Genomic DNA, 19935 nt, shown 5'->3' with positions numbered 1-19935 from the left:
TGATATTGGTCTGTAATTTTGTTTTTTTGTACTGTCTTTGTCTGGTTTTGGTATCAGGGTGATGGTGGCCTCGTAGAATGAGTTTGGGTGTGTTCCTTCCTCTCCAATTTTTTGGAAGAGTTTGAGAAAGATGGGTGTTAGCTCTTCTCTAAATGTTTGATAGAATTTACCTGTGAAGCCTTCTGGTCTTGGACTTCTGTTTGGTGGAAGATTTTTAATCACAGTTTCAATTTCATTACGTGTGATTGATCTGTTCATATTTTCTGTTTCTTCCTGGTTCAGTCTTGGAAGGTTATACCTTTCTAAGAATTTGTCCATTTCTTCCAGTTTGTGCATTTTATTGGCCTAGAGATGCTTGTAGTAGACTCTTATGATGCTTTGTATTTCTGTGGGGTCCATTGTAACTTCTCCTTTTTCATTTCTAATTTCATTGATTTGAGTCCTCTCCCTCTTTTCCTTGATGAGTCTGGCTAAAGTTTCATCAATTTTGTTTATCTTCTCAAAGAACCAGCTTTTAGTTTTATTGATCTTTGCTATTGTTTTCTTCATTTCTATTTCATTTATTTCTGCTCTGATCTTTATGATTTCCTTCTACTAACTTTGGATTTTGTTTGTTCTTCTTTCTCTAGTTCCTTTAGGTGTAAGGTTAGATTGTTTATTTGAGATTTTTCTTGTCTTGAGGTAGGATTATATTGCTATACACTTCCCTCTTAGAACTGCTTTTGCTGCATCCCATATTTTTTGCATCATTATGTGTTCATTGACAGTTGTGTCTAGGTATTTTTTGATTTCTTCAGTGATCTCTTGGTTGTTTAGTAATGTATTGTTTAGCCTCCACATGTTTGTGTTTTTTACTTTTTTTCCCCTGTAATTGATTTCTAATCTCATAGCATTGTGGAAAAGATGCATGATATGATTTCTGTTTTCTTAAATTTACTCAGGCTTGATATGTGACCCAAGATGTGATCTATCCTGGAAAATGTTTCATGTGCACTTTGAGAAGGAAGTGTAAACCGCTGTTTTCAGATGGAATGTCCTATAAATATCAATTAAATCTATCAGGTCTACTGTGTCAGTTAAAGTTTGTGTTTCCTTATTTATTTTCATTTTGGATGATGTGTCCATTGATGTAAGTGAGGTGTTAAAGTCCCCAACTATTATTATGTTAGTGTTGATTTCCTCTTTTATAGCTGTTAGTATTTGCCTTATATATTGAGGTGCTCCTATGTTGGGTGCATATATATTTATAATTGTTACATCTTCTTGGATTGATCCCTTGATCATTATGTAGTGTCCTTCCTGGTCTCTTATAACATTCTTTATTTTAAAATCTCTTTTATCTGATATGAGTATTGTTACTCCAGCTTTCTTTTGATTTCCATTTGCATGGAATATCTTTTTCCATCCCTTCACTTTCAGTCTGTATGTGTCCCTAGGTCTGAAGTGGGTCTTTTGTAGACAGAATTTATATGAGTCCTGTTTTTGTATCCATTCAGCCAATCTATGTCTTTTGGTTGGATCATTTATTCCATTCACGTGTATGGTAATTATTGATATGTATGTTCCTATTACCATTTTCTTAATTGTTTTGGATTTGTTTTTGAGAGTCCTTTTCTTCTCTTGTGTTTCCCACTTAGAGACGTTCCTTTAACATTTTTTGTAGAGCTACTTGGGTGATGCTGAATTCTCCTAGCTTTTGCTTGTCTGTAAAGCTTTTGATTTCTCCATTGACTCTGAATGTGATCCTTGCTGGGTAGAGTAATCTTGGTTGTATGTTCTTCCCTTTCATCACTTTATATATGTCATGCCACTCCCTTCTGGCTTGTAGATTTTCTGCTGAGAAATCAGCTGTTAACCTTATGGGAGTTCCCTTGTATGTTATTTGTCATTTTTCCCTTGTTGCTTTTAATAATTTTTCTTTGTCTTTAATTTTTGTCAATTTGATTACTATGTCTCAGTGTGTTTCTCCTTAGGTTTACCCTACCTGGGACTCTCTGTACTTCCTGGGCTTGGGTGGCTATTTCCTTCCCCATGTTAGGGAAGTTTTTGACTATAATCTCTTCAAATATTTTCTTGGGTACTTTCTCTCTCTCTCCTCTCCTTCTGTGACCCCTATAATGTGAATATTGGTGCATTTAATGTTGTCCCAGAGGTCTCTTAAGCTATCTTCATTTATTTTCATTCTTTTTTCTTTATCCTGTTCTGTGGCAGTGAATTCTACCATTCTGTCTTCCAGGCCACTTATCCATTCTTCTTCCTCAGTTATTCTGCTATTGATTCCTTCTAGTGTATTTTTCATTTCAGTTATTGTGTTCTTCATCTCTGTTCTTTAATTGTTCTAGTTATTTGTTCTTTAATTCTTCTAGGTCTTTGTTAAACATTTCTTGCATCTTCTCAGTCTTCGTCTCCATTCTTTTTCCGAGGTCCTGGATCATCTTCACTATCATTATTCTGAATTCTTTTTCTGGAAGGTTGCCTATCTCCATTTCATTTAGTTGTTTTTCTGGGCTTTTATCTTGTTCCTTCATCTGATACATAGTCTTCTGCCTTTTCATTTTGTCTGTTTTTCTGTGAATGTGTTTTTCATTCCACAGGCTACAAGATTGTTGGTCTTCTTGCTTCTGCTGTCTGCCTTCCGGTGGATAAGGCTATCTAAGAGCCTTGTTCAGGCTTCCTGATGAGAGGGACTGGTGGTGGGTAGAGCTGGGCATTGCTCTGATGGGTAGAGCTCAGTATAACTTTAATCCACTTGTCTGCTGATGGGTGGGCCTGAGTTCCCTCCCTGTTGGTTGTTTGGCCTGAGGCAACCCATCACTGGAGGTTCTAGGCTAATGGTGGACTCCGGGAAGGCTCACGCCAAGGAGTACTTCCCAGAACTTCTGCTGCCAGTGTCCTTGTCCCAGCAGTGAGCCACAGCCACCCCCTGCCTCTGCAGGAGACCCTCCAACACTAGCAGGTAGGTCTGGTTCAGTCTCCTATGGGGTCACTGCTCTTTTCCCTGGGTCCTAATGCACACACTACTTTGTGTGCCTTCACGAGTGGAGTCTCTCTTTCCCACAGTCCTATCGAAGGTCTGCAATCAAATCTCCCTACCCTTCAAAGTCTGATTCTCTGGGAATTCCCCCTCCCGTTGCCAGACCCCTAGGTTGGGAAGCCTGACATAGGGCTCAGGACCTTCACTCCAGTGGGTGTACTTCTGTGGTATAATTGTTCTCCAGTTTGCGAGTCACCCACCCAGCAGTTATGGGATTTGATTTTATTGTGATTGCACCACTCCTACCATCTCATTGCAGCTTCTCCTTTGTCTTTGGATATATGGTATCTTTTTTGGTGAGCTCCAGTGTCTTCCTGTCCATGGTTGTTCTGTAGTTAGTTGTGGTTCCGGTGCTCTCAAAAGAGGGAGTGAGATTTGATATTTCTATACATTTGAAAATGGTCATCAGGATAAATCTAGTTGTCATCCGTCACCATGAAAAGATATTACATAGTTATTGACTATATTCCCCATGCTGTGCATTTCATACCCATGACTCATTTATTTTGAAACTAGAAGTTTGTACTCCTAAGCTCCCTCACCTAATAGGCAATTGCTATTAAAAATGACATAAATAACATTCTAGAAACAATTTTATGCCTGGTAGTTTCCTGAATACTCTCTGAAGTTACTACTTGAGGAGGAAATAAGTAAGATATTTGCTCTTGAAGTGTATTTTTAAAAATCTAAGTAATCAAAACAACCATCAGAGCTACAAACTGTGTGCCACAGGAGTACATTTACCACATAATGGATCTTCACCCAGTATTCACTGACGGTGCAAAACTCTAGGCTTGGTCCTTTGGGAGATGTAAAGATTCAAGGTGCTTTAACTAACTTGCTGCCTCAAAGGGAAAAGAGAGATTTTTAGAAGTTATTTAATACAAAGCAGGATGTGGTAGAGCTAAATAAAGGCAGTAGGTACATGCAAAAGAAAAGTTAGGATGGTAAGAATGTGTATTTGTCTAGGATGTTACTGTTTTTATAGCACTTTCATATGCTTATCTCATTGAATTCTCAAAATAACTGTGTAAATAGGCTAGATATTATTATCACTATTTTACAGGTAATGAACATGAGGTTTAAGTAGTTTCCCCGAAATGCAGTAGCAGTACTGAGTAACAAGTGACAAAGTGGAGATTTAAACCCATTCTTAAAACACAATGCCTTGATATTTCCAAAGAAAATCAACGCCCTCAGAGGAGGGTTAAGCTACTCGTTATATGTGAGATTCCATCTTGATACAGAAAGACACAATCCAGTTTCTCATCTTGAGGCCCTAAAACTTCAAAAGTTGAATGGACTCAAGAAACCAGTCAGCTATTAGGGACTCTGCACAGCAAAGCAGATGAAGTCCCCATCTAGGAGAAACAACAGGAAGCTCTTTGAATGGTTAAACAGTGATCTCTGCAGAAGTATTGAGACTCAGGTAATACTGAATCAAACTTCAGGGTCTGAGGTGGGGCCCAGCTGGATCTCCCTTGAGGTCCTAATTGCATGGTTTCTGGACTCTTTCCTAGAAACTCCCTGTCAGGTCTGTGGAAGCTCGGTTATAAAGGCAGGGGAAGGTTCTTTGAGACAGGGCCATTCTGATGTACCTGAAAAGATCTCTTCCCCAGCAGGTAGCTGAACTCACAGGGAGTGTCAGGACTGCTGAGTCACTCACTGGGGGATCAGCTCAAATCAGGCTCCTATTGATGTGACTGCTCAGAATAAAGCTGTTCTGGTGCCTCAAGAATTTCAGATGTTTGTCAGCTGCATTCTTTACATCCAGCTCATAACTTACGCCTGTAGACGTCTCCTTGCTCCACTTAACCCTTTAAATCTCTAGTCATGGACACACACTATCTTCTGCATTCTTCTCCCTTGAGAAGAGGAGTTTAGGCATATTTTCATCTAGTTAATGGTGTTATCTGTAAGAAGTGGTGTTGTTTCACCTTGAATAGCTGGCCTTTTCTCTCAGTGGTGGAACTTCCTGGAGCAAAGAAGCAACAAGCCAAAGGAGAAGGACTTAAGAGAATCCATGGCCATGCATTCTCCCTTCTTCTCTCCCTTCTTCTGTTCATCTCACTTTCCCTCATCATACCTCACAGGGCAGTTGTCTTTTATACAAAAACATGACCATGGTATGAGGGCTTTCTGCTAGGCCCATGTCGGCTAAGGACAGAGGGTAACTGGTACTGGCCTGTGTCTTATTGCCAAGCTGTGTAGATAGAACTCATTTCACCCGTCTCCAAAAGCCATTCCCTCATGCTCTATTAATGAATATGCTGGGCTGGAAAGCAACCAATTAATTACTGATTAAGTTGGATTGAGATTTAATTAGGTTATTAATGTCAAAATAGAATTTCCCCACTAGTTGGAAACTATTTTCATTTGTAAGTTCTTAGTGAAGATCTTGCCTTTAACATCTGTTTATTGCCCTATAGTACTCATAGTATATGGTAAATACTTAGTAAGTACCCATTATAAATGAATGAATGAATGAATGAATGAATGATGAATGTAACTTACCTTGATGGTGGAATTCACTAAAAGTACTGGCATATTAAGTCAATTCTTAGAATATATAAATGTTTACTGTATTTATATATATATACACACATACACACACTCTATATATAAAACATTGTAATAGGTGCTATGGGGACCTCAAAGATGAGTCAGACCCCAAACTTACTGTAAAGAGAGTTAGATACAAATAACAGATTAAAATGGGAAGATGATAGATAATTTAAGGAATCAGTGAAGGTTCTCCTGCAGAAATCCGATATATCTTCTGATGTTCCCAAGCTTTGGGATTCCTGTACCATCAGCAGTGGTTCATTATTCCTTTCCTCCTTCAGTCACAGAAACCTCTATGGTTATATGGACTATTATCCTCCTCAGAGGAACTGTTCCTGTTATGTCTTACACACTGCCCCACCATTTGCCTGAAAAGTTGTTCTTACTCTCTCATTAAATGATATCTATTTTTTTGAGTGAAGTTCTTTCTCCCTTCAAGTAATATATTCTAGTTTCTACCTGTTCCCAGGTTAGGATAATGGATTTATTTTGCTCTTTCAGTTTCAATTAAAAATGTAAGCAAATTAGGATCCATTATAGATCCTGTTAAACAGTGTGATATAAATCTGAGCTCTGCTAAGTTTTCTCTGCTACTATATCCCATGCTTTGTTAGCTTCCTGTCAATGTGATTAAGAAACCACACCAAATTAGCAGGAACACAGGTGTTTCTTTTGATGCAATGCCCATTAATTATTGGGTAAATATTGTTAAATATCCTTAGGAAAACATTACCTCATGCTAGGAACAAATTTGTAACCATTGTCATATTGAACACAGAATTCCAGAATAGACTAGTTTTGGTTCTTCTTGACAAATCCTGACTAACTTGATCTTCATATCGTATCTTAAACAAAAGCTGTTTATCAATGTAGGTTATCACATCAGCTCACCACCTTCATGATATAAACCCATTCAGAACATCTGTTCAGAAAAATAGGTTGGGTGGTGTATTTTTACACTATCTACACACTATGAACCAGGGAGCTAAAAATTGGTACCACCAGGACTCAAACACTATGACTTATAGATCTGGTTGCTCTAATGGAGTAAGAACAGCTGCATACATTAACTGTTCCTGTCATAATTATTAAGGGAATATATAACTTTGCTCTTTTGTAAAGTGGTCTATATCATTTTATCCCTACAGTCATTTTATCTAAGAAGAGGAATGACCAGCAAGAATGTGAATATATTTAAATACTGCTTGTCAGAACAGCTTTCATCATTATATAAAGCTTCTATCCAGAGTCCATTCTCAATGTAGAATGTTATTATGCTTACTTTTCCCTCTTTCTGTGATCCTTCCACCTCTTCCTAATTGGGTCTCCTGTACCAGAACTATCTAGCAACCTGGGACACTGGAAAAATCTATTAGATTGCTTGTCATCTTTAATCCCAAATATGGCAGAGCTTTCTCTTGTATTTGAAGGGATCTTTCAACTTTCTTTCAATGAATGAATGAAGTTAGTTTTTATTTATTTTTAGTTTTATTTATCCCAGATTACTTTTACAGGAAGTTATTCATATAATGTTTCTAATCCTATTATGTGTTTTTTCAGTTTACATTATTTTTCATTGTTTGGGGTGAGTGGAGTATACCCTAAAACTTACCTCTTTGATTTAAAATGATTCTAGGAAAAGGGTCAGTGATTTATAGTGTTGCCTTGTGTGTGGAATGGTGGTTGGAATTGAAATTGGATACGGAAAGTCAAAGTGTGATATAGTGGAATTAAAAGACTAGAAAGATACGAGATGCTAGAGGAACAGGGTTGGGAGAGAGGTGAGCTTTCCTTTTATAATGGGGTGGAGTTGTTGGTGTGATGAATGCTATAATACTGCTACAACTCCTGATTAGTGTCTGTTGAGAAACTGGTTTGAATTGTCCTTCACCCTCAACTGAACTGCAGAATTCAGATTCAGGAGCAAACCTTTATAAATGGTAGGTCAACATCTATTGCAGTGAACTTTGACATTCAGTCCAAAGCACTCTTGTTCTAGGCTTGTACCTCTGTCTCTAAGAGTGCCATTCTGGTCTTTAAACTTCCATTTAAAAAAAGATATCAAATCATTGAATATAAGACCAAGTAGTTTGGGGAGTTTTCTCACAGGGATTTTCTAAAAAGGCTCAACAAATCATCAGACCCTTATATATGACTGAGCTGCTATATTTTTAGGAAAAATCCTATAACCATGACTCTCAGTGACTTCAAAATTTATATTCATGAAGCTCGATCTTGAAATTTCTCCACATCTGATTTCTATGACATACATTCTCCTCTACTTAGGTTAGGTTATAAGCCTCACCTAAGGACTCATCATCTCATGGAATCTCAACTCATAGCTTCCATCTAAATCTTTCCATACTCTCTCATTCCTGGTATAATTGCACTTTCTGACCTCAAAATATATTCAATACCTACTCTACAGCAGGTACTGTTCTAAGCACTGTGGATATAGTGATTAATTTGGGACAGTGGACCTTTTCCTTGTGGAGCTCAGAGTTAAGTGTGAGTAGCAGACAAGTCAACAGGCTAATATGTCTCATTAAGTGTTTCTATAGGGAAGCTCAGGGGCAGGAGAGCATAAGAAGGGCTTGTTGGTGTGGTAAGCAAGATAAAGCTTCCTAGAGGAGGTAATAGTTGAGCTAACACCAAAAGAGGAAGAAGGATTACGGTAACAGAATGGTTGGAGGTTGTTCTAGGCAGAGGATTTTTCAGTTTCAGATTCAGAGTCTAAAACTTCACCTCTTATCAATCAATATGTACTCACAAGGCCCCATGGTTCACACCACAGGTATCTCACAGCTTACATTATAACACAGGATAAAAATAGTAAATATTGTTGCTCAGAGAGTAGTGGGAAATATTCCTCATCTTTTGCAGCTACTGCTGTTCAGAAACGCAGGTTGGAATCTATTTCGAAACTGATCCAGTTGGCAATAGCATTATAGATAGTGCAGTCTTAGCGTACTCTTTCCTTTTTTGGGAAAATAATAATAATTATAATAACCCATACTTACTTATTTTATGTTGAGAATTTAATATGTTTTCTTATTTTAGCTTCAGAACAACCCTATGTAATAGGTATTTTTATTATTGTTATTTTATAAATGAGAAAACTGAGGACCAGAGTTGTCAGTAGCTAATAAACGGCTAATACAGAAAGAAGTCAACAGTCACAACCAGGCACCTGACTCGAGCCTGTACTCTCAATGGTTAGATTCTGTAGCAAAAATTAGTTGGGTGCATTTTATCACTTGAAGATCTAAATAAAGATTTGTCATGTTCAGGGAAAACGCATACTCGTCCTTTAGTGATCAACTCAAATATCATTTCTTTTAATTCCCTCCTCACTGTAGCCAGTGAAAATTATTTAGTTTCTCTGCTTAGCATGGTGTGTGGCATTTGCTGGCTGAGTGGATAAATGAATGAATGTATTTCTATTATATTTAATATATATTTCTATCATAGCTGGCCTTATACTGAAATACAGTTTTAATAGTATTTATATATTAATTTGCATGTTAGACTATGAATTTCTTGATAAAAGAGATCACTTTTAGTCATCTTTTTATGCCATCACCAAGCACAAATTCTGGCAGATAGATATTCAATAAATGTATTATAAATGAATGAGTCACTTAGAGAATAAATGAATGGATGGATGAATGAAAGGCTAGGATGCTAGAGACGAGTGTTAGAATGGCAAAAATCCAAACATTGTCTGTGTGTACTTTTTTGTTTGCCTTAACATCCTCAGCCTTTATCTCATTTTCTTGCCTATAGTAGCTATGAAAGAACCATTTAGTACTTCGCAAGGATCCTATTGAGGCCACCTCCATCATGGGATACCTTCATCTCAATGTGTCATCTCTAAGGTTTCTGCACTAGGAAAAGAGAGAAAGATTAGAACTCATCCCCACTTCTAAATAACTAAGCCCAAACTGATACCTGTCATTTTGGTTCACAGCTATTCACATCACCCTATATAAATAAAAGGTGTCAATTTGGACCTAGACACCCATGTTATCGAAAGGTAAAAGTTGATGGTGGATAACTGGAACTGCAGAATACTTTGTGTGATTGAGATACATACCTTTGTTGAGATAAGGCATTGAGATTTGGTGACATTTGTTACTGCAGCATAACCTACCCTATTGGGACTAGTACAGTATTCAGTCACTGTTGAATGAAAGAAGTGGTAACATCATTACCAATTAAGACCAGCCCTTACTGTCATACTGAACATGGCATCAATTTTTGTTCCACATCAACTTGGTTAAAGTTCTGTGGGCTTTCAAAAACAAGCATGGTCAAGCCCCAACTCATTAGGGTCAGTGTCTACTAATGGGAAGGTTCTTCTGCTTAGTCTTCTGACCTCTGTAATTGCAAAACATGCAAATTGCTCTGTCTTCTCATTAAATTTCAAGGGGATTTAAAAACTAATCAAAACAAAGCAGAACAAAATCTCCGTGGGGTTAAGTTTGGATTGCACCTTAATACCGGCCTGTTAGTTATTTATGCCTTGCGAAGAGTTAGAAGAAATAAGCCTGCCTACAGTTAACCCATCTGCAAAATGAATATTAGGTTCACACACATATTGATCTGTTTCAGTTCCCACCAGCAGAGTCATTCATTCATTCATCAAAGATTTAGTGAGTACCTCCTCAGGACTACTAAAATAGCCACAATGAGCAAGATCGATTGGAATTTTTGTTCATCCTCAGGTCTTCCTTGGACTTACAGGCCAATTTTAATTCAAGGCTACATGATTTATGCAATCCGGGGATAACAGGCAAAGGGTAACTCTATGGAAGATTTAGCATAATCAGGATGTTTCTCTTTCTCTTGTTTATTATATTCATGGCTGTGGTTTGAAGGTAGTTTGGAATGTGAGTTTTCTTATCAGAGATCTGATTTATTTGGATAGGTAGACTTGAGTTTTTATAAAAGGTCAATGCTTTGTTTGTTTTTTAGGCATTAAGCAAAATCACCCTGAGGGTCTCCCATTAACCCTCTGGCTGACGTAGTGTGGTAGTTTGGGTACATAATTCATTCTGAGGGCATAAATTAGTTGCAACCTGTTGGATGCTGCTTCTTTAGTAATAATGGATTTAAGTGCATTATCAATGTTCTTTTTTTGTTTGATTTTTCCAATGGAAACTTCATGTATCTTGGCTATAACTATTGTTATTTTCAAACAGTGTAAAAAGGGTGGAGGGGCTTGCCTATTTCTTCCATTTCCACTTAAGTTTACCATATTGGGATCTGATGCTCCTGACCAAGTCACAGCCTGTGACCCAGTAGGACCCTGCTGCATGGGACCTTAGTTGGTGGTAGGAGCTGGGTCTGTAGTTCAGAGTTCCCCATTAAAGAGCTTAGGCAGTCAGGAAAACAAGGAAGAAGTATGTTTATTGACTGTGTTGGGTAATCTAAAGCCTTGGGGTGAAATGAGTAAAATCCGGACAACCTTTCTCTAAGTTCCTTTGAACACGAGCTGGCAGCATCTAGAACAGGCAGCTTTCCATCATGGAATATCCATTAACCTTGTTTATCTCTGGAAAAACACTGCCCTGTTTCCACAGTCTGCTGCTTGTCAAAGAATAGACAAAGAGGTCATCTCTGGACTGAAGGAGAGAATGAGCTTTTCAGCTATTGTGAAAATATCATCTTGAGGTGCTGATTCTTCCTCTTTGTTCTGAGATGGCCAGTGACATGCAGCAAAATATGATCACAATACAGGGGACTGATGTAGACAGGTCCTCCTTAGATTCATGGATCTCCTGTGGTTCATTGTGGAGAAAACAGAAGAAAACAAAAAATCTAAACAAACAAAAATAAAGTCCTTTTTATTTTCTAGAGAGCATTGGACTGGAATTGGAGTCCAGAGATAAAATGTTGCTTAAATTGTCCAAAACTCTTTGACCTTAGGCATGGTTGTATTGAGGCCACAGTTTTTTTCTTAATCTGTAAACTCAATGAAATGATCATAATTAATGTTTTTTAAATGTTTTGACCATGAACCATAGTCAGAAATACATTTAGATTGCCCCTTAGTAAACACACACGCGCGTGCACGCACGCACACACACACACACACACACACACACACACAAGTTTTATCAAACATTACTTACTATGTATAACACGTTCTAATATTTTCTACTTTATTCTATTTTACTTTCAGAAACAATGTTTTTGACCCACTAAAATGATTTCACAACCTACTGATAGAGCTCAGTCTTCAATTTGAAAAACAATCTAAGGTCTTAAAAAGTGAATTATGATATATTAATGCTGTATTTTACTACTACTCAGAAAACAAATCCATTTATGCCAACCCCCATTCAAAACAACCACCACTGAGAAACAACTGCTCTATCTATACAAATTTTTAAAACCTAAGATAAAATTTAACTCATATTTTTTATGTTTTAAAAAAGTATACATATATTTCAGGAAAAAATAGTGGAGTCCTGAGCTGTTGAGTAATATGAAAGGAGCACAGGTTAACATGATTCACTGAGGAAAAATGCTTATTAAAGCATCTGGAAGGTCATAATAGGAGGTACTTAATGAAGACCCTGTCTGGAACAGTTCCCAAAATACAAAACTTATGTCTATCTCCATTAAAGGCAATGAGAGAATTGATACACACTTTCACTACATCTTTTCTAAGAAAAAAATAAGGTACTTGTTCATTCCCTGTGTATGTATATGAGCAGCATTTGCAAGGAGAAACCTTCATATTTTCTAATAATAAGGAAATAGACATTCCAAGCATTAAAGCCAACTTCATCAAGAATGCACTCTTGTTTCCCAGATAACTTATATCCTCTTTAGTACATATTTGCTTCACTAGGAAATGAGTTTATCATTGGATAGTGGATTGGTTTTTTTATTCCACAAATGTTGGTTGAGGTTCTATATGCCCCAAATTGGGGGTACAGTGATAAATAAGACAGGTGAATTTTCTGCTCTCATTGAATTTACACTTGTATGAAAACTCAGCAGGTATTCATATCTTTTCAATGAGATGAGATACTATGGCATTTTCTTACACACGTAGACAAGACTGCTCAGGAACCATGTACAACTGAATGCCTAGTGAATAAGGCTCAGGAGCGATCACTTGAAGGAATGAAATACATGTGTATACAAATCTGAATATTTTGTGTATTAGTGTTAAAAATTTGATTTGCTTCAGTTAAAAGCAGATCAGCCTTGAGGAGTGATGCAGGATGAGACTGGTGAGGTGTGAAGAACTATAGTGAGATCTGTTAGAGGACCTTTAGGGAAAGTAGATAACTTGGAATTTTATACGGAAGACAAGCAATAGGCAGCCACTCTAAGCCCAGGGTTAATAACTTGGGTTTCCATGGAGAGAGTTCATGAACTTTAAAAGGAGAAAAATTGCATATTTACTTCCACTAACTTTTTACTGAAATTTGACATTTCTTTCATTTTTGAAGGTGGACAACATACCACATCAGAATTATCATTTCCTGTTACTTTGTCACCAATAGATGTCACAGATATTTATAATTTCTATTACTTACAGTGGCTAGAGATACCTTGAAATATTGTTTGTGCTGCGCAATGCACTGAAATTATAGTACGTACTGGTTCCCTACTAGATCTTGTTATTTAATACGCTGAAAAAGATTCATATTCATTATATTTCAGATTTGTTTTTCAACACTTTTTGAGAAGTGTGTTTCAGTATGATTCGTTTACTTTGTAATCCTCTGTTTTATGTTAGGCCTGTAAAGACATTATTTTGAGAAGTGTCCACAGATTTTCCAGACTGACAAAGGGGTTCATGTCACAAAAAGGGTTAAGATCTCTTGTTCTAAGCAAAAGAGTGCAAACTCAAATGCCTGCAAGGATTGCCTGGAAAAAGAAAGTTGGGTTGGCAGACTAATACAACAATCTAGATGGAAAAACGATTTGTTGGAAAGTTCATGGGAACCCAATAACTAACACTCCTGTGATTTACCCAAATTTGGATCCAACCAAAAAGAAGACAAAGGAATAGGCAAGATGGAGTCCAGAGTATCACCTTTTAACTTAACAAACCAAATATCATAGAATGTGCTGTATTTCCTGGTGGCCACAATGCCGGGGCCTCCATTCAAGGATTATGAAGGGAAGGAGCCCCCTGGAATCCTGATGCACAGGACCAGCTTACAACAGCTGGCCACAGCCAACTTTCCAGCCATGACCGCAGACACCGAATCCTGCCTGGACTTAAACCACGTCACCCAGCAGGGCTGGTTTGGGCAGGTCTCCACCTGTCGGGAGGAGAGTTTGCCCCAGAAGGCCTTGAAATGGGTCAGAACAATGCATTAATTAAATTAACTCCAAAGCCCAAAATGTACTCCCTATTTTCTTTCCCTTCCCAAGTTCTGTCCTACTACAACTGTCTAATATAACCTCTCAGAGGTTCTGCAATAAAATCAAAGAGAAACGCAGAAAGAAAGTCTCTTAATAAAAGGCCAGCAATGTGGAGATGCCCTAAATTTGAATACAATTTCTCCCATTGTAATTCTCTCAGAAAAATTAAAATCCAGACACTAATCCCTTTACAAGTTTAAGTCTAAAGATGACAAAGCCCAAAGGAATTATAGTCTGAAATTAGGTTCTATTGCTCTTATGAATTAAGTCCAAAGTAACTAATTCTCTTCTCTTTAAGTGCCAGGTTGAGGGGTTTCCACAGCCTTGGCAGAGGAAGGGGTTCTGCCAGTGTTTGCAGCCCAGGCTTTCTCTCACTGGGGTTAGTGTGGTTCTTGCAAAAAGTATACTGTTCAATGCCAGGTTGCTCATAGATTTAATGGTTAAAAGTTTCAAAAATATATTTTCAGTGGTGAGCCACACCCACCACGTTTAGAAGAGAAGCCAAACCTCAACCCCCTAAAGCAATCATCCCAGAAAAAATGACATTCCCAGAATGTGAGGCTTAGTATGTTGTCAAAGACCATGATCCAAAATTCAATTTCCATGTGGATGTGTGCTGGCGTGGTAGACAGAATAATAAATGGTCCCCTGAAGCTGTCCACGTCCTAGTCCATGGAACATGTGATATAACTTTACATGGCAAAAAGGACTTTGCAGATTCAATTAAGAATTTTGAAATGGGGAGATTATCCTGGATTATCTAGGTGGGCCCAATATAATCACAAGGGCCCTTATAAGAGGGAGACAAGAGTGTGAGAGCCAGAGATTTGAAGATGCTGTGCTACTATCTTTAAGGATAGAGGAAGGGGCCGTGAGCCCAGGAAAACAGGTGGCCTCTAGAAGCTGGAAAAGGTAAGGAAGTGAATTTTCCTCTAGAGCCTCTGGAAGGAAAACAGCCCTGCCAACACCTTGATTTTAGCCCAGTGGGTCTCATTTTTGGATTTCTGGCCTCCAAAACTGTAACAAAATAAATTTATGTTGTGTTAGCTCACTACGTATGTTGCAGCAGTGAAAGAAAACCAACACGGGTTGTTAAAAACTTGGATTCTGGTGCAAAACCAGCCTGCTTTCAGATCCTAGCTTGGCCATTTACTCAGTGTGTGGCCTTGAGTCCTACCAGCATATGCTTAGCGGGGCCTGAATCATCGGCACGTGTGTGTTAAGGCCAAGACTTCACCGTGGGATTGCCTGTGCCCACTAAAGTCCAGGCCTTTCTAAGGCCCATGCAGGTGGTAACTGATGAGGGCATTCTCATACCTGTGCCTTGGCACATTGGTGAGGCCCAGTTGTCCTGGAAATTCTCCTGAGAATTGTGTCTTTACTGAAGCCCATGCAACTTCCCTTTCGGCTGTTACAATACATAAACAAAGAGCCACATATGAAAAACAGTCCATATAAAGTAACCATAGGATAAGTTGCAATCATCTATCAGAGTTGAAATATCATGTGTGGCCTAAAGCTTAAGCTCCCTTTTCCATGTCACAGAATTTAAAAAATTCCAAGTGCAACAAGCAACCTTGTGAGCCAATAAAAGCCTCTGGAACCCAAAGATCTCTCCCATACATAAAAATCCAAAGCCCAATGCCCCTCAAGTTCTTTTAACATATTTATTTTATTCCCCAACATTCCAGCCATTTGTTTAATTTCTCGGTGTTCCCAGTGAATGCACCAAATGTTGGAGTATGCTAGGGAAAACTCTTTTTCTCTGCCCGAATTCAAACACAGTTGAGAAAGAAGACAAGAGAGTAAGGCGAAATAGACTAAAACATCATCTTTATGACTGATAAAGCTGACATTGGAGGGTGTGGTTTATATGTACTGTCAAGGGAAGAGTGAATAGAAGTATGGAAACAGTCCAGAAGTGCAATGATAAGGCACATATTCTCTACATGGAAAGAAGTATCAGCAGCTGGTAAAGTTTTCCCCATTGATGCAGATAAAGCCTGGCTTAGATTGACATGGTAAAGATGACTCAATTCAGGCAATAAGGTACATTTGTTGTTCAGGTTAATTGAGTGCAATGGTTATAATACACAGGCCATTTTGAAAGGCACAAGGGCCCAACTCATGGACTGCCAGTTCCTCTGAAATCCACTTGGTGGATCCACTGAAAATCTTCTCTGTGTTGGGAAAAAAGATTTGCAATTCCAGTCAAATGATGATTAGTCTTTACTACTCTATAAAAGACAATTAATGCAAAAAGCAGAAATTTAGGCATCGTTATATAATTAACATGACTAATAGGGACGTAACTCATAATTACCTGGGAGATCCCTAAAAAATCTGGAACCAATGAAAATGGAGCTGATAAGGGAGTGTGCTTACAGTGGAAAATCCACATCTTGCCCTGTCAGGAAAAGCACACTGCTCTACTTGATCACCTGTGCGTTTTAAGTCTTCTGGTGTTATTTTCATTGTCAGGTACGGCTTGAAAGTTTACTTGTGGGTTGTTGCTTCACCACCCTAGCCCATTTGCATTCTCTGGTGATACCTGAGAGTAACTCATGTCGCTCAGATTTGTGCATCTCTGCCTCCATGGGACACATGGACTCTGCAATGGCACAGAGTTCAGGGGGAACCAAAACCCCAGGAAGCTGCTTTTTGCCAACATAAATCAAGAATGTTGATGTGGGGCTTCCCTGGTGGCGCAGTGGTTGAGAGTCCGCCTGCCGATGCAGGGGACACGGGTTTGACCCCTGGTCCGGGAAGATCCCACATGCCGCGGAGCGGCTGGGCCCGTGAGCCATGGCCGCTGAGCCTGCGCGTCCGGAGCCTGAGCTCCGCAAAGGGAGAGGCCACAACAGTGAGAGGCCCGCATACCGCAAAAAAAAAAAAAAGAATGTTGATGTGGAATGGTTTGGAGACCTTAAGAGAAATTCATCACCACCACTGAAAAAGCTACATAGCATGTGTGTTCAAGTGATATTCAACCAGGAATTACGTCTTGATGAATCCAGAAGGATTAAAAAGGAGGCGCTGTGCTTTTAAAATTTGTATTTTAAAAATACGAAGTTACTACTTTAGATCGATAGAACCTTGAAAATGGGGCAATCTTTTAGGTTTTATCTCTGTTCTTTCAAAGGGTTGCAATATTTTAGGTTTGATTGCTGTGTTCTTTCACTTCTAATTTCTTTTCTTTTCTTTTCTTTTTTTTTTTTTTAGGGAGGACTTTTGGTGATGCAGATTTCTTGGGAAAATTGTTGATTTCACTGTATTCGGGAAGGATGAGTTTTGATGATCATTTCTTGTGCCTAAGGTACTTCTTTATTTGTTTCTTGGGACTCTTCCTTGCAGAGCATCTTCAGAAGCCATTAGGACTAGCATTTGAAGCAGCTATGCAAATGTAAGAATAGGGGCCAAAAGCAGTAAGGTTGAAATTCCACTGTCTTTGAGCCCCACTCTGATAACTTGATTTTACTACAAAGTGATCATGGTTCTTGCAGTCACTCACATATTACTCTTGGCTCTGTTTGGGTGGACCCTGATTTTCAGCTGCTTCAAGCAAGTGTCCCCACCCACCCTGCTCTGCTGTCACTCCACCCAGGTGTACAATAGTGTACTGCAAACCTGCACTCATTTCTTGGTTATGCAGATATTTGTGGCTGGAATTGCTCCTGCCAGCTACTCTCCATATACTGCTTTGTCTGTCTCCTTTCCTCTTTTGAATGCATCTGGAATGAGGCCAAGAAGCCAAAGTTCTCTTGGAAATGACATTCTCTGTCATGGCAGAGAAGCATGGGCATACTTGTATATTGTGCCTGGGAGCAGCATGACATCCTGGCAGGGTGTGTGGCTGCACCTTCCAGAGAAATAGTTATGGGTTGCTTCTCTAATGGAAGGCTGGGGGATGGCTAATCTTGTAACAATTTGAAATAATTACTAAAGAGAGAGAAAGAGCGTGAAAGACCTAATAACTTTTGGTGGCTTCTGAAAAATGGCCATCACTGGTCTAGAATAGCATCCTGCCTGAATCATCATGGTTCTAAAGCTTAGGTGGAAATGTCTGAATTGCATTTGAGTGTTATGTCTGAATTGCTAAGAGTGTTACCCTTACATAGTGCTCAGTGATGCTCCATTAGGAATTATTCTTTCTCTCAAAGCATCCTCAAGAAGTCAACTCAGCCTCAGGTCATTTTGTAATCTCAGTGACACAGACTTAGGAGAAAGGGGGAAGAAATGAGACCCAGATTGGGTGGCTTGATCAAACTGTGAGAACGGCCCCTGAGAAGGGCAGTCAGCAGTCCGGAATACAACATCCAGTGGGTCTGTGAATCGGGCTGATTTCACTATTCCTGTTTTTGTGGTATGACCTAGTAAATAGGGATTGGCAGTGGGGATTCTCACGGCCAAAAGGCTAAAAAAAAAGATTGGTGATGGCTCTGTGGGTCCAGGTGGATAGGACTCCAATGATAAGATCCAGGGTAGGGCTCTGGCAAAAGCCAAATTGTTAAGCCAGAGTCAAGCATGCAGGGTTCAGAGCAAGATTTCAGGCCCTGCAGGGAAGAACCAGAGCATGGGGCATGCACATGAGGCAGGAATCAAACTGACAAGGAGGGTACAATAGTGGGCTAGAGTGAAGTTTAACTCAGAATGAGCGTGGGTTCCATGGCCCAGTCCTGGGATTAAGTCTTCAGCAGGGTTTCTCAACCTCAGCACTATTGATATTTGGGGCCAGATGATTCCTTGTTGTGAGGGACTGCCCTGTGTATTGTGGAATATTTAGCAGCACCCCTCACCTCTATGCATTAGTTGCTACTAATACCACCCCAGTTGTGTCAGCCATAAATGTCTCCAGACTTTGACAAATATGCCTGGGTGGACAAAAAAATCACCATAGTTGAAAACTACTAGTTGACAGCAGAAGACTAATTCCCCTCAGCACTGACTAGTGGGGCCCCTATCTTGATCAGGTTTGGTTCATGAATGGGGCACATGTGAATCTGTCAATTAAGGACCTCAGGCAAGCCAAGCTAGGGCCTGACAAATCTATCCAAAGTCCTCTGGTACTGAAAAGTTTCATAATGAGACAACCAAGTGTTGGAGGGGGTAGAGCTTTGATTTTGCTTGGAGTTAAGAAGAGAAGAGAGAAGGAAGATGGAGAAGTCAGGGTGAAGTTAGCCAAGCTGAGCCAAGCTGAGAGTTTAAGGTAGAAGCCATAACTGATCCCTTGGGCTTATCTGGAGCAAAACTATTAGTATTCAGAACACCCAGGCCTTGCCATCTGGTATGCTTTGGGGATGGAAATCCTACATTTAATTGAGCACTGAACGAAGGCTTAGGTGGATATTTAATGATGAAGTCTACGCTTGCCAGTCAGTGTAGTACCACTGTACCTTTCCAGCAATAAGAAGGCTTTGAAGATTCATTCCAACTCTACTTGGACAAGAATGTCCAAGGCCCAGGTTGTTTTTCATGTTGAATCTTGTCTAAGTTTCTCTTTTCCTGAGAGATGATAGTTGACTCTGGAGCTAGGTTTGAGTCGAGGCCAAAGAGACCTGTCCTTCAGCTTCATTCCCAAAATCGAAGGTCACTGATGGCTTCGTTTGTGATGTTTTATCTGCTGTGTGTTCCCGGAGATGGTTTTATGCAGTCTGCCTCAACAGATCTTCAACCCCCAGTAATCTGGTTGTTTCTAAATCCAGGACTTCTGCCACCCCTTCTGGTCATTTTTGTTCTCCAACCAGCACACCTTTCCTTTCAGAGAAGGAGTTAAATGTTAGGTGGTCAGAGCAGAGAGTGCCTGCCGGAGTACCACCCCAGAAGAAGTGTGGATCACTTATTTCTCTAAGCGTAGCCAGGCAGCTCCCAGAACTCACACAAAGACTGCTCTCCAAGTGCGCTAGAAGGCCACATGAGAGCCCCAAATTCAGGGAGGCAGA

The 19935-nt window shown here is 39.4% G+C and overlaps 1 long non-coding RNA gene across 1 annotated transcript in view; it reads left to right on the top strand.

Annotated features, from left to right (window-relative positions):
• Window positions 1-19935, top strand: part of LOC136793927 (uncharacterized) — a 245623-nt gene that overhangs the window by 182519 nt on the left and 43169 nt on the right. Inside the window, exon 3 of the long non-coding RNA XR_010840013.1 lies at window positions 17219-17312. This is a non-coding gene — a long non-coding RNA (uncharacterized lncRNA). The remainder of the gene's footprint in view (window positions 1-17218; window positions 17313-19935) is intronic.

The sequence above is a fragment of the Kogia breviceps genome, chromosome 3, assembly GCF_026419965.1.
Source record: "Kogia breviceps isolate mKogBre1 chromosome 3, mKogBre1 haplotype 1, whole genome shotgun sequence".
Lineage (NCBI taxonomy): Eukaryota > Metazoa > Chordata > Mammalia > Artiodactyla > Physeteridae > Kogia > Kogia breviceps.
Note: the sequence above shows the minus strand (reverse complement) of the source record. Positions and strands in the feature narration are given on the sequence as shown.